Below are 13,790 nucleotides of genomic sequence, written 5' to 3'. Positions count from 1 at the left end.
CTAATAGATTGGAGCGCCGACTTCGGCCTTCCAAATCTGCAATCTTCTGGTTTTGTACGTTTATTGTTCTTTCAAGAGAAGTTATAGTGCATTCGAGAGCATCGATTTTATCAGCCTTAACCCTGAGCTCCCGCGGAAGCTTGTCCATGTCATTAAATTTTTGTCAAGATCACTGATCAGGCTATCAGTTTTTCCCTGTTGTGTTTTAATATCAGCAATTTTAGTGCGTATGGCATTTCGGTCGTCCAATATTAGGGCGAACATTTCCTTAGTTGTAGGACCAGGATCTCTTTCAACGTCCGCACAAACCGATAGTTTGCACACATTCACGCAATCATACGCAATACTAAGACAAGTCCTTGGGCACGGCACAATCAGACGGAACTCATTCCTAGATCTAAGGCAAGAGGTAATATGACTAACCTGTACAAAAAAAAGTGCGAAGATTTAGCAAACATGCTCCTGTCGGTCTCGCCGTGCCCAATGAAGAGGAACTGGTGAAGCGGTGCCTTTATAGCCGTTGCGGAAGTTGAAGTCACGGAGCCGCTGAAGACTGGACGGTGCTGCTTCTCCGCGGTGACGATTGGTAGTGCTTGGTCATCCTTGTCGATAAGCTGGAAGGTGCCGTTCTGCTTGATTGCCGTACACGTGCTGTACCAGACGGGCGATCCGAGAAAAGGAAACAGGAGGGCCTGCACGAAAAAGAGCGAAGACTTAGCGAACATGCTCCTGTCGGTCTCGCCGTGTTTCAGTCGCTAGATAGCGCCAAACCAAACAGCATTGAAGGATGCATATGATCATCAACGCGTGTTGCATGTTAAAAGCTGACAAACAAGCAGAAAGTAGGAAGACCACCCTCGACGCGACAATATCATTTCCTTCTCGCCATTTCTCTCGCAACAGAAAAGAAGTAAAGTATTATAGAAGTGAAACGCATGAAGACAGGGACAGAAGAAAATAGATCTAACAGGACACGGCATACATCCAAGTTAATTTTTATATTGAAAACACAAGAGAAACTAGAAGAAACAAATGCACTCAACCTTAACCTCTTCTATACTCACAAAGCCTAGCAGTTCGACAACGGAACCATAGAGTGCCCGGTTGTAGATTTGGAGCGGTATGATCTGGTAGCACAGAGCATCAAAGAGCCATTTCTCGGGGAAACTGGACGTCAGCGCAGAGCTTTTGCAGCGGCGAGGACCCGAAGCACACTTGTTCGCTCGGGAAAAGTTTGTTTCGGCGTCTCGACGCAGCGAGGCGCCAGTCACGTGGCTCTCCTCTCATCCGTTGTCTGCCGATCCACCTTTTCCATTTCGGCGGCCGCTTCTCGCGGCTATCTGCCAGGCTTCGTCAGTATATACGAGGCTATGGCTAAATAAACAGCAAAGATAAGAAGGCTACGTTCCCAAACGCATGACTTGATTATTTCTGAGACATGTGAACTCCTTATCAGACACCTCCAGCGAAGGAGCGCTGACACAGACATCGTTGCCATGCGATTTAACAAAGAAGGCTTGACAGGGAGTGTCCTGTAGCGGTGGAGTGCTCTCTTATTCTGCCATTGATGCACCTTCCCGTCTGGCCTACTTATATCCTCCAAGGTATGTATCCTCTCACAAGGCAGGGGAATTTCATTCATCACACCAGTGGCACATTCGGGAAACTGAGTTGCGTGGCGCTTTCTGGATATTTCTTCTCTCGCTATCGGCTCATTCGAGCTTCCTTTTATACAGGTTGACTATACTCGTTTTCACTTCAAGAACGATAGCAAAAAAAGAAAAAAACGGTTCCCCGCGGAGCGTTACTAATTTCCTCCTTAATGTACGGAATTAAGAGATATGTACGTGAATTTTAGATCATATTTATGTTATCTTATCAAGACGTACGCGCTCCAAACGCCAAAAGCATTGTGACTTCCTCCGACAACCAAATATCGTAATAACATCGTCGCGCGGCGTATAAACAACGCGCCGAACTTGCTTTTTTCTGGAGGTGAAAACGTGTATAGTTTATTCGGTGCAGTAAAGACAACCGCGGTATACGGAACATATTAGCCACTTTCTTAACGTTGTGTGACAATTTATGTTTGCGGGGTAGGGTCACATGTATGCCCCTCCTCCTGAGTGCACTTTTTGGCTGCTCATCACGGATTTCCTCATTTTTTTTATATTTTTTTGCGATGATTTCTGACACGTCACATAGATCTTGGGGAAAAAAACCGCAACGTCCAGTCTGTTCACCTGAGTTGAGCACTTCACCTGCTTGGAGTGAGTGGAGCCAAACGGTAGGATCTCTTTCTTGGACCGTGGCTCGTACGCCCCGCAGAGATGTTCGTTTCCAAAATAAAGCCCCATATCCAGAAACTGCAAAGCTTGCCGTTTTATGAGTAAACCTCAACTCAAACGCACAGCTCGTGAAAAGCTTCATCAGCCCGGAAATCACTTCGTTAATCAAGTCTACATAATTAGACACCAACACTAAAAAATCGTCACGTATCTAAATAATTTTAGGTTGTCTGTTTCCTCCATTTTTCTCTTCTTCTGAAATTGCCTTGTTAGAGAGAAGCCGAGAAAAATGTCGCATAGAACTAGTGCAGGATGCCCTCGATCCAGGTGCCACACTTTTGCCAATACAGTTCTCCCTCGAATGAAACCACGGTCGAGCCGATCTAATGAGGTAACAGCTGCAAAACACCTTCTACCGTGAGGCTGAAAAGGAATTTCCCCTTTTTCTTTAATGCGAAGTTCAACAACGCCAGCAGTTGTTCGTGCGCAATTGAGTAGAATAAATCCTCTACAATAGAAACCGACTTGCTCCTTTCATGACTCCTCCCTATAAAAAATTTATAATTTCCTCAGAATTTATCACTAGAAGAAGGTCAGGCTTTATTATTGACGTTTCGAGCAGAGATTTATCTTCCTTCAAGTTTGGAGGTTTGGAATTTGCCAATTCAATAGTTGTGTGCCATAGTTTGTCATGGTTCTAGCTTTTACAAAACGTCTGTGTCTAAAATTGTAGTGTTTATCAGTATAAAAGAAAAATTCCCGGCCGGCATCTAGTTCCCAAAAAATTAATTCACACAATCGCTGCTCATATAGGGCTTTAATATTCAGTATACAATTTAATTTAAAGTAGGAAGGAACATGATCAAAGCTCGATAAGTATTGAAGAAACCGCACGGCTTTTTTCTGCATTAGATACAGACTTTTAATATTAGATTTAGATCTAACACACAGACAAGTGAACAATATTGCAGTCGCGAATGAACAGTAGCGAAATAAAGCTGACGTTTTACCCGCGTAGGAAGTAATGTTCGAAAATCTCTTTGGTGAGGGCCGTTCAGCACCTTCCTAGTGTAACAGACACGCCGCGTTGAGCGGCATGGAGACAAATGGCGTCCTGGTGGAAGCGTTATGTTCTAGTAAATTCGATAACTGTAACGTTGTTACAGTTAGCTTTTAGATTTAAGTGCAAAAATATTGCAAACAAGACCACCAAATCGTTTCGCAACTCGTGAGAGCCCCGAGTCCTGGTACCGGAAGGGCACACCAAGAACTGCTGCAGAAAACGTCTGGGGCAGGAGGGGAAAAAAATAAAAAATATAAAGAAACTAAATTTTGGGTAACCCTGCTTGGCCAAGCTGGTACCGCCAACTGGAAGGATGGGGACGTTTGTGTCCGTACAAGTCGTGTATGATAGATCGCCCACAGCGCACGCAGATGTAACAAAGCGCGGCATCTATAAAGCGTTTTGCTTTTCTTCGTCTGGCGAAGGGAGCGAGTGTTTTTTGCAGAGGACAGCTTCTGGCGATTGTCGCCCCAAACGCCCGCAGGCTTACGATACAACTGATTTTTCAAACCTAGAGTCTTCTTGCCGCCAAGCATAGTTTCCTTCCCCTCTCATTTGAATCGTCCAACTCCCAGATGCACTCTTGCGGGGTGTCGACTCCAGGCCCACTTTCTCTCCCTTCCTTTTTTTTTTTTTTCAATCCAATATTCGGCCTTATTTCCCGCCTCACCCAGTTCTTGTCCCTCAATCAAGCCGACCCGTCACTTGAGAGAGAATATTCGCTCGAAAAGCCTGTGTCGCTCTGTTTGTTTGTTTTCTTGAAATTGAAGGACCGCCCTTAGCCGGTTCAAGGGGCACTTGCCATCAGTTGATTAATAGATATTCACGTTGTGGGTTTTCCGGGTGGTTTCTTCTATTTCGGGTGGTGAGATGGAGGAGCACAAGCGTGTTCGATCTGGTTAGGAAGTGTCGGGGAAAGATCGCTAGCCGTTTGGAACCCCACACGCAGTGGTCATTTGTACCTTGATCAGTGCTCATTTTGTCGGAGGAATGTTAGCGCAACATTGCTCTACAAGTGTTTCATGAAAGATTCTGCGCGCGCAGTAAAAACCGATTCGACCGACGAGTGGATTGGAGTGGCATTAGAAAACATCTACAAGCTGATTGCAAGGTACGACATATTATTATTGACTTCATATTTGCACGATTTTTATTGCTTCTATCCGATTTCGTGTCATCGAAGAAACTCGAACTTAGGATTGGCTGATTGTGAACTGGCACCATGATTGGATATATACGAGATCTGGACGCCTGCTGTTGTGTTCGCGTATGCCTTATGGTGGTCGAAGTTTCTTGAAGTTCTTCATGGACCAGGTATGTGCTATGTTAAAATTTTGAAAAAGCTTAAGTCGCCCGTAACGTTCCAAAGAAGAGACTCTAAATTTGTTTATCATTTAGTGGATTTACTCGGATACCGCTTCAAATTATTATCTTGTTCAAAGAGCTATTCATGGTAAAAATCGAAATAGGAAGAACCAAACATGTTGATTTTGATTATTAAGAAAGTCTTAGTTTCTCAAAATAATCACTCACTACCGTGAACAACACAATGTCTTATAAGAAATCTACGTCAATTTAAAGGCATACAAAGGAACGTTACTTTTGAATGTTTCCTCGTGTTTCTTTGTGAAGTAACGACGAAGTAACTCCGTTACTTTAGCGATCCAACTGCAACTGTAACGGGTTACTCTTTCAATTCTAGTAACTGTAACTGTAACAGGGTTACTTTTTTGTCTGAGTAACTAACACTGTTACATTTGAGCAGTAACGTGCCCATGACTGCAACTGGGCCAGTTCTTCGGATACCACGATGCGGGCGAGTGCGCACCGAGTTGCTCGCTAAAACGAGCCTTGGAGTCCTCACAAGCAAAGAAACAAAAGGCTATACCGATGCTACACCGGCTACAGATAAAAGCAACGGCTAAACACGCCAATCACCAGCCCAAGTAGCGGCGGTAGCGGCTCAAATAAACGCACTTTACACTGCTCGACCGCGCAACGGGTGCGCCCGTCCGGACCAAAGGACAAAAAAAGAACAAAGAGAACAACCATGACGTCACGGCCCAACGTTGCTTTAGCAATCGGTAACCCGCTGACGACCCGCTAAGGAGCAGCGGGTCGCATTTTTATTATCGGCATCAGTTGAGAATGCGGTGTCCCCTTGACGTAATATGTTGGCTGGGGTCGCCTTTTTTGTCACTTAAGCGATACCAATCATGTATTTCGTTTTGAGTTTTGGCCGGAATTTCTTTTTTAGCAGTTTCCCGTTCCCTCTGATTTTCTGAGTAGTGAAGGTCGGGTCTGGTGTTGTGTCTTCATGTTTCGTATTGGTGGCGTATCTTGTGTTGACCGATTAGTCGTTAATTAAAATTATGTTTGCTCTTTCGTATGTTTCCACTCATTTCTGTCCTCTTATAGAGGTTGTTATCTAGTTCCATATCCGTGTTTGGAGCGTTGAAATTGCCTTATTTAGTGTATGCATGAATAGTCGTCTTCGTCGTTTTTATGGGTTCGTGGTCTGGTATACGTGTTCACTACACTCTAAATGTGATTACTCATGACATGCGGCACAAAAGTGCATCTTTTGTGCCGCTTGATTTATGCGTAATTATGTTACTCATGCGAACGTTACTCATCCCATGAGTAGCAGGACGTTACCCATCCCATGAGCAAAAACGGTTTCCTATGTTTAAAACCTCCTCACCACTCCCCCCCCCCCCCCCCCCTACGTGCGAGGGGGACCAGTGAAAGAGTGGCGAGAAAATTTTCCCGCCTTTGAATGTTTCGTGCAGGCCTGGATTTAAGAGCAGCGCTGATCCCCGAGCTCTTGTGAGGGTGCTACTGGGTTCGGCATGCTGTCAGCTTGCCCACCGGACCTGGGAATTAATATACCTATCATTTAATGATGACGCGTGATCCTCAACCGCAATGATGACGAAATTCTTATAGCTTGCTCTCCAAATAAACTGGAAATGGGGACGCAGCAAGTTGCCTGGCGGTTCGATGGCAACTTTATAGTGAATGCAGAGAAGCGGGATGAAATCTATTCGCCAACAACCTCCCAGGTGCCAGACGGGCTTGCTGGAAGGGCAAAAATAACTGTTTGGCATGAGAAGCAATACTCAACTTGAAAGAACTTTATTCCAAACAAATTTTATCACATCTCGGGATGATATGCTTGTTGCAATTTCTAACTTAGAACTACACCCTATTTTACTCAAACGAACTTTGAAATAAAAGTACTAGAAAATTTCGCAAAGGAGGAAGATCTGTACTCTTGTCAAGAACCAGAATAGCGCACAAATTGTTAAGCTACTTCAAATACTGTTTGCAAGCACTTATCAGGGAGCAGAGGCGAGCTGATTGGTAACCTCTGTCGAACCTTGACCCCCGTTTTACAATGAATGTTTGCAAAAACCCTAAAAGCTGCCCATAGGAAGATGGATAGCTCAAGTTCAAAATATAATAAACACCCAGCAGAAGGACAGACGCCTTGAGGTCGGAGCAGGTGCTTGGTAAGTTGACCACCTGGGGACTGCTTTCGGGACAGAGAACACCCTTTGTTTTGGACCCCAGAAAGGCTTTCGGTCCTGGGCATCCTCTCTCAACTGTCGGAACGTCTTCCTGGAAACAAAGTGCCCAAAGCTCTAATAAAATAGCTGCTACCCATCTTCACGCTCTCACTCTATAGCTGCGCTCAGCGTCAATGTGGGCTTAAATTTAATTATTTTGATTCGAAGTCAGTTAAAGAGCATTGCTTTTTGGGTAGTCAAATGGCCGAGTTATGGGCGGTATTATCACTGAGCAAAAAGCAAAATGTCAGTATGATAGCTTTGAACCCACAGTCTTAAAAAGTATCTACGCGACTATACTTCCCTGCCGAGCACTGGGTAAGTCTATTACCGTGGTCCATGAAAGACATCTGACGAATGACAAAGCCGCAGGTATGCCTAGACATAAAAATGATGTCTCTCATGGGAGACTGAGCATGACTGGACAGGTAAATCGTCGTGCTCAGTATCCCAATGCACACTTCATTTTCACGCTAAGCATATTTGCGATCTTTTGATTCATTGAATTCATTTCGTACATCACGCTGGTTCGTCCACCGAGCACTCTGCGGGAATGTAGTCGCGCAGCTATTTTTAAAACGCAACGAGGATTGTATTAAATTTCATGTCAATGCAAGCCCCCATAAAAAATGCTTGTTCCTAATACCGTGCTTCTAACATGGCCATTACATGAAGCGTTTATCTTATTAGTAAATTTGACTGACCGTGCTCAAAGCATCATCGCGGGATGATCTTGACTGCAGAAAGGCTTGAACGTCCATCAGTGTTGCTTGGCGTATCCCGTGATCCTTGCCGAAGCCCTCCAGTATGCTGGTGCACACGCCTTTCATGCTTGTAAAACTCATGGCGAAGTGCAGCTCGCATTCTGCCAGCAGCTATCCAAGAGAGTAGACAAAGTTCATTCTTACGGTAAACATAGTCAACAATGCTCTAAAAAGAGCAGCCTGTATGATTTGGTCGGCGTGCGTACTAGAATGAAATACAAAATGCTCACTTACGCATTCAGCATTCAAGAAGTAGACTGGAAGTTTGTCCAAGACGGTGCCTTTCCTCTCTTCAAATGTCACTTTGAGGAGCTTGACTACATATGGCACATTTACTGAGGCTGAGCACTTGACAGCAGAGTCGATGGACTGAAAGAGAGAGGGGGGTGTGAGGCATTGAATGCTGGAATGCACATAAGAGAGCCAGAAGACAAATTTACCTCCAGTTCCTTGAGAGCATCTGGGGTGGACTGCTGCGCTAGAGTGTCTCCATCATACTGATCCGCTCCATTGTTTGCCTGCGCCTTGTCTTTTTTTTCTCGTGCGTACCTCATCTTTCGCCTCGCTGTTAACCGGCACATGAATACACTCTGCCAGAAGTCAAAACAGATGTTTTAGGAACCCTCCCTGATACCATTCGAAGCACGGGGCAGTGGTAATTAAACAGTTGAAAATGTATTTACCCAGAGACGTGTCTGTCTCGTTGAGAGCTTGGTCCCAGGTTTCGGTTGGTCCCAAAGCATGTCCGGGTATTTTTGTGCCAAAGTTGACCCAAGCAATGAATATTGCACTCTTCTAAGTGCCGTATTGGCCTCCTTAACGAGATTGTTTTCACTGTACGAAAAGAAGTGCAGCAACACTAGAACACTTTTCTTTAACAGCTTTGCAATATCAAACTTGTAACCAATAAATACGGCACATGAATCCGGTGATCAATAATTTCGGTGATCGATACATACGGAAATACAGCAAATGAATTATTTCTTCATCACCCACCCCCCTTCCCCCTTGCTCAAGAATTATTTACCCTTTTTCCTTTTCCTACGCTCGAAGAAACGCTTGAAAAGACAACGGAGTTCGGACACTGCTGACATACAACATAATGTGAATGCTGAACTCAACCACACCCCACACGCTGCCTTCGACTGAACTCAACCACACCCCGACGCAAGGCATAACCACGGACGTCGGAACTGTCGGGACTGGAACCACTGAATGTAGGCGACTCTCCGTGCACTGATGGAGAAATTTACGAGGCCTGTGCCCGACCCCACTTCCAGGAAGAACATAGCAGCTTGATTTCGGTTCTGTGTACAGTGCTGGGCCGCCATGACGTTTCTAAAAGTCATGGCCCTGCTATAGACGCTTTGCAGCACCTGTGCGTGGGCGCCGCCATAACCGACCTTTAGTTTTTGTTTCCTCTTATTTTGATCACTTTGCCCCATCCTTACCATAGCAGGTCAGCTTATTTTCATTTTAGGTCGAACTGTGTCTTTCTCCCCTGCGTTGTCCTTTGTGGAGGTTCGTGAAAGCCCGCTTGAGTGGCTTGGCGTCTCGGTAAGACAAGAGAAGGTCGGCAATGGCGGCTGTAATCGGGCGCGTGTGTAAAGCGTCTATATATTGCAACGCAGCGCACTCCGACGCGCGCGCGCCATCGCTACGTCACGCTAGCAAGCCGCCGGTAGACGACGAAGCACGCTGGCTGCACCGAGGCGCCGGACTATAGACCGTTTTACTGAAAGAGGGCGAGAGAGAAAAGGGGAAAGGAATACCGGCGCTTTCCTCCTTTCTGATTGTGTAGAAAGAGCGAAAGTCCCGGATGAGAGGCTTTGCCAGTGTTGGACGTCTGCTGTGCCCGAACTTCGTTCGCGCTTCCTTTCCTGTTTTAAACTCGCAAACTTAATTAGAGCCAGAGGCTTTGATGGCAACAGTCTTCCGGTCATCGGGACACCATTGCTGGGTCATAGGGTGCACGAATAAAAACAGAAAGCGTAGAATACTGTCCGAGGATATATGTAGCTTGCAAGGAAACCCGCAAGGCGAGAGCGGCTGCAATGTCTTTGAGCTCCATCGTTTTCCACACGACCCCTGTCTCCGGCGGCAGTGGATTGCGTCCGTAAACCGAAAAGGCGTTTCCTCAACGCCATCCTCTCGACTTCGCTCGGAACATTTCGTGAATGGAGCGCGCACCGAACGCTGTACCGCCGATGAACATGGGGTACGCTCGCAATGTGCGTGCGAGTTTTCTCATGATAACTGCTGTTTCAGCTTGTAAAATTTCGTAACTGAATTTATCTTAATAGTGATAATTTGCAGTGCTGACTGACTCAATTTTATCATCTACAACACTTAGTTGAAGGCTCATTTCCGCCGCCGGGTGAGGCTGGAAATTAATGAAAACGTAGACCTTTTGTTTGTTTGTTTGTTTTTTAATCGCGATCTCCTGCGCGAGACCAGAGTGCCGGCAAAAGCGCTCCTTGAAGTGCCGCTGGTGGGTTGTTTCCGTTGACTAAGGCGCTTTTAGGCGCTTGATAGTCGCTGCAGGAACGTCTCGTGTGTTGCGATCTGCGTTTCGAGCCCAGTGTGCACGTTTCTTTGTTTGAGTCATGGCATCCGCCAGCGATAGAAATTGGAGGTGAGTACTCAAAATAGTGCATCAAATAGTAAAATAATTCGTGGCTGCTTCGAGGCTTTCTGCGGTTCGATAAAAGTACATCTAGGGGTCTTCGTCGTTCATTCACAAGGAGATATAAGAACAGGGACACGAAGATAAAAACAGCACAGCAAGACGATATGTAGCAGCTCCGGGCGTTTACAAAGTTAATTGCGGTTCCCATTTCGTGTATCGCTTGTTGATTACAACTAAAAGCGGCTACGTTGAAATAGGCCCATTGCAAGCAAAAATGTATAAATGATTCATCATTTCCAGTCATGCGGAAAGCAATTGAGCTTAAAAACATTCCAGCCGTACTTGCCTTGCCGGATTCCATGCAAGCTACATAGGTCCTCGGACAGTATTCGACGCTTTCTGTCATTATTCGTGCACCCTATCACCCAGCAATGGTGTCCCGATGACCGGGGACTGTCGCCATTGAAGACCATGGCTCTAATTAAGTTTGGGAGTTTGAAATGTAGAAGAAAGCGCGAACGAAGTTGGGGCACTGCAGACGCCCAACACCGGCCAAGCCTCCTCATCCGGGACTTTCACTCTTTCTACACAATCAGAAAGGGGGAAAGCGCCGGTAGCCCTTTCCCCTTTTCTCTCTCGCTCTCAAAATGGCGCTACCCACGATAAAACGGTCTATAGACTGCTTGGCTTTCGCCAGCGTGTCGTGACGATGCCGACGGAGCGCGCTGAGTCGGCTCTTCGCGCTGCGTAGGCACGACAGATCAAGAAGTTTGAGGTCTAACCAAAACCAGCCAAAAGAATAGCGAAACAGATGAGGCGAAAGCGTCGTCACTGAGCTCGAAAAAGCCACTCGTGCTCCTAATGGAAATAAGTACATCGGGAGCGCACTCGGGTTTCGGTCGCCGAAGGTACTCCTGTCCGCTCAGTGAATCGTGCGCCGGCCGAACGCGCGCGCTCCGGGACAGAGTCTGAGCGCAGCAACGTGAGACGCGGTCAAGACCAGCCCTGTTTCCACAAACTGACTCACCTAAAGTCCCGTGCTGTGCTGGTGGATGGCCACAAATCAAGCACAACCGGCCGGACAGTCCGCATATCCAAATGCGTCCTCACGGGTCACAAAAGCCCCACACGAGCAGTCCAGGGACGCGCAGGAGCCGCGAGTGGTGCCGCCGAGGTCGGTGTTCGTTAGGCCTGGCCTAACTGACATTGTACAGGCTGCCTTGTCAGAGGAGTGTCTGTATGGATATACCGAGGTCAGAATAACAAAAGCGAATCCAAGGATTATGCCGCTTCGTACTCACCTTTCTTGAAAAAGTTATGCCCGCCGCAGCGGTCCCCGGTCTCCAAAATTTATAGCAAACAAACGTCCCCTTCTCGGAGAGTTTCGCTTCCCGGCACCCGTGTTATTTTCTTTATTTTATTTTTTGCTTCCATGGCTGCTCTTTGCTCGTAGACGACTTTTCGCGAAACGCTAGATTTAGCGGCATTACATTTTGCAGGTCTTCGTGGTCCGCATGAGGAACAATGCGAAAGCATGGGTAACGATTCGCGAGTGAAGCGCTTCGTTACCCATGAAGCTCTCGTTTTTCACGTGTTACTCATGAGGCAGCTATCTATGCCAGGGCTTCGGAAATAAATCACAGAAAGAGGTTTGATTTTGTTACTCATTGCCATGAGTAACAGTGTGCGCATCAGTAACAACATGAGTAACCTGATTTAGAGTGTAGTATGATTCTTTTGAAGTCTACCTCCGCTCGGACTGGTACGAATTCTTGGGAGCTATTGAACCACTTACTGGTGTCTATCTGTGTGACGGCCAACTCCTCGACAGGGTATACACCGGGCATACGCTTTTAGCACTACCTTGCGCCTCTGTTTGTATTGGATAGGCGGTGCGAAAAATTTCTTGTATCCACTTAATGTGTCTGTGTCACTCTTCGTTTCTTGTATTACTATGATATCGTTTGGGTTTTGTGCTTTTGTTTTCAGCCCCCTACAATTCCATTGTAGGATTGTTAAGAACCGCTCTTCTTTGACTTTTTCCACTGAAATGCAGCTCCAGATCACCTCATTGATGGCGCCAGTGTGCCACTGGTGTTCTCTCGCCGTAAGACTCCACAAGAGCTCGACTCTAAGCAAACGCAGGTATGTCAACGGACCATTAGGTGTCCATCGATGGTGAAGGGTGCATTCTAAGGTAGTCACTCCTGTGGTGCTACAGGACGGTCATGCAGTTGTGGCAGTATAACAGTGTATGATTACGTTACAAAGATAATTGCACCTGGTAGGTTTAGTGACCTGTAATTCGTGACTGTGGTATCCAATCAAGGTTTTGATCGAAGCATTGAACAATAGGGACAATTCAACACCTGTGGGTCACTGAGCTCCTCAGATTCATTCCATAAAATACAGGGGAAGGAGGAGCGGAATATTTGGCTGAGGAACGCTCTTTAGCAACCATTCAACGTTTCGGCCGGGAGTGAGGGTAGGTAAATAGGACAGGTTTGTTTTCATTTCAAGGTCTAACATGTTTCGTGTGAACCGAAGGCAGAAAGAGATTTCCCGTTGTCGTTTCGAACCGATGTCAGAAGTTAAACAAATTTAAACGATATTATGTACTATTACCAGTGTTGCTCGTGATTTTATTGTTTCCTTTTCAAGGAGATTGCTCGCAACGCACCTTTGAAGCTATTATTCAGGAACGTCACAGACGGAACTGCTAAAGATTTTTTAGTTCGTCTGTTAGAACGAATACCGCAACAAAAGGACGTACAATAACTTGTATACAGGTGTTCAAAACGAAATAGGAAATAAATAAAAGTGTAACTAATATTTATTTTTTTAAGAAATACGCTACTTTAAAAGACATTTTAAAGCAATCTTCGGAACTTTGAGGCAATATATAATTCATTTTAACTTGTTCGCCTACACGAAAGAAACTACTACAAGACAGCGTTCGTTTATAGTTACGCACCAATATATGTTTAATGGGCTACCGTTTAGCCGGTGTAGTTTCATCTCGCCATTCAAACTTAATGCAAACATGGGATGCAAGCAATTTCGACGGTGCATCAAACAATGAACCTATCTTTTTCTTTAGAACGGCTCATTTAATACTATTTAGATGTGATATCATTCATCTCAGAAACTCAGTTGACATTATCACTCGGTTTCGGTTGTCTGCAGCGCAGCACGAAAAACATACTAAAGAATACGTCATGGTGAAGTACTCTATTGCAACATTTGTTAATATTGAGCCGACTAGCAGCGTTGCGGTGAAGCTAGCATACCGGTCCCGAAGACAAAGAGTCAAGCCAAAATGCTACTAATTTATCCAGTTGCCCGAGAATCCAACAAAAAATTAACCAATACTTATGTTTTTCGACTCCGCATCCTAATGTAAATCACCACAAAAATAAGAATTGAAAGAAAAATGAATGTTTAGAAGAAATCTACATCAAATATATCTAAAAA

The 13,790-nt window shown here is 45.5% G+C and overlaps 1 long non-coding RNA gene across 1 annotated transcript; it reads right to left on the bottom strand.

Annotated features, from left to right (window-relative positions):
* Positions 1–8,184: 8,184 nt before the first annotated feature.
* LOC115328526 lies at positions 8,185–11,385 on the bottom strand. Its single transcript, XR_005715935.1, has 3 exons — positions 11,344–11,385; positions 8,371–8,521; positions 8,185–8,277 (listed from the first exon to the last, which is right to left on the bottom strand). It is a non-coding gene; the product is annotated as an uncharacterized LOC115328526 (long non-coding RNA).
* Between the last annotated feature and the right edge of the window lie 2,405 nt (positions 11,386–13,790).

Source organism: Ixodes scapularis, unplaced genomic scaffold, assembly GCF_016920785.2.
Source record: "Ixodes scapularis isolate PalLabHiFi unplaced genomic scaffold, ASM1692078v2 PGA_scaffold28__5_contigs__length_5199819, whole genome shotgun sequence".
NCBI lineage: Eukaryota > Metazoa > Arthropoda > Arachnida > Ixodida > Ixodidae > Ixodes > Ixodes scapularis.
Note: the sequence above shows the minus strand (reverse complement) of the source record. Positions and strands in the feature narration are given on the sequence as shown.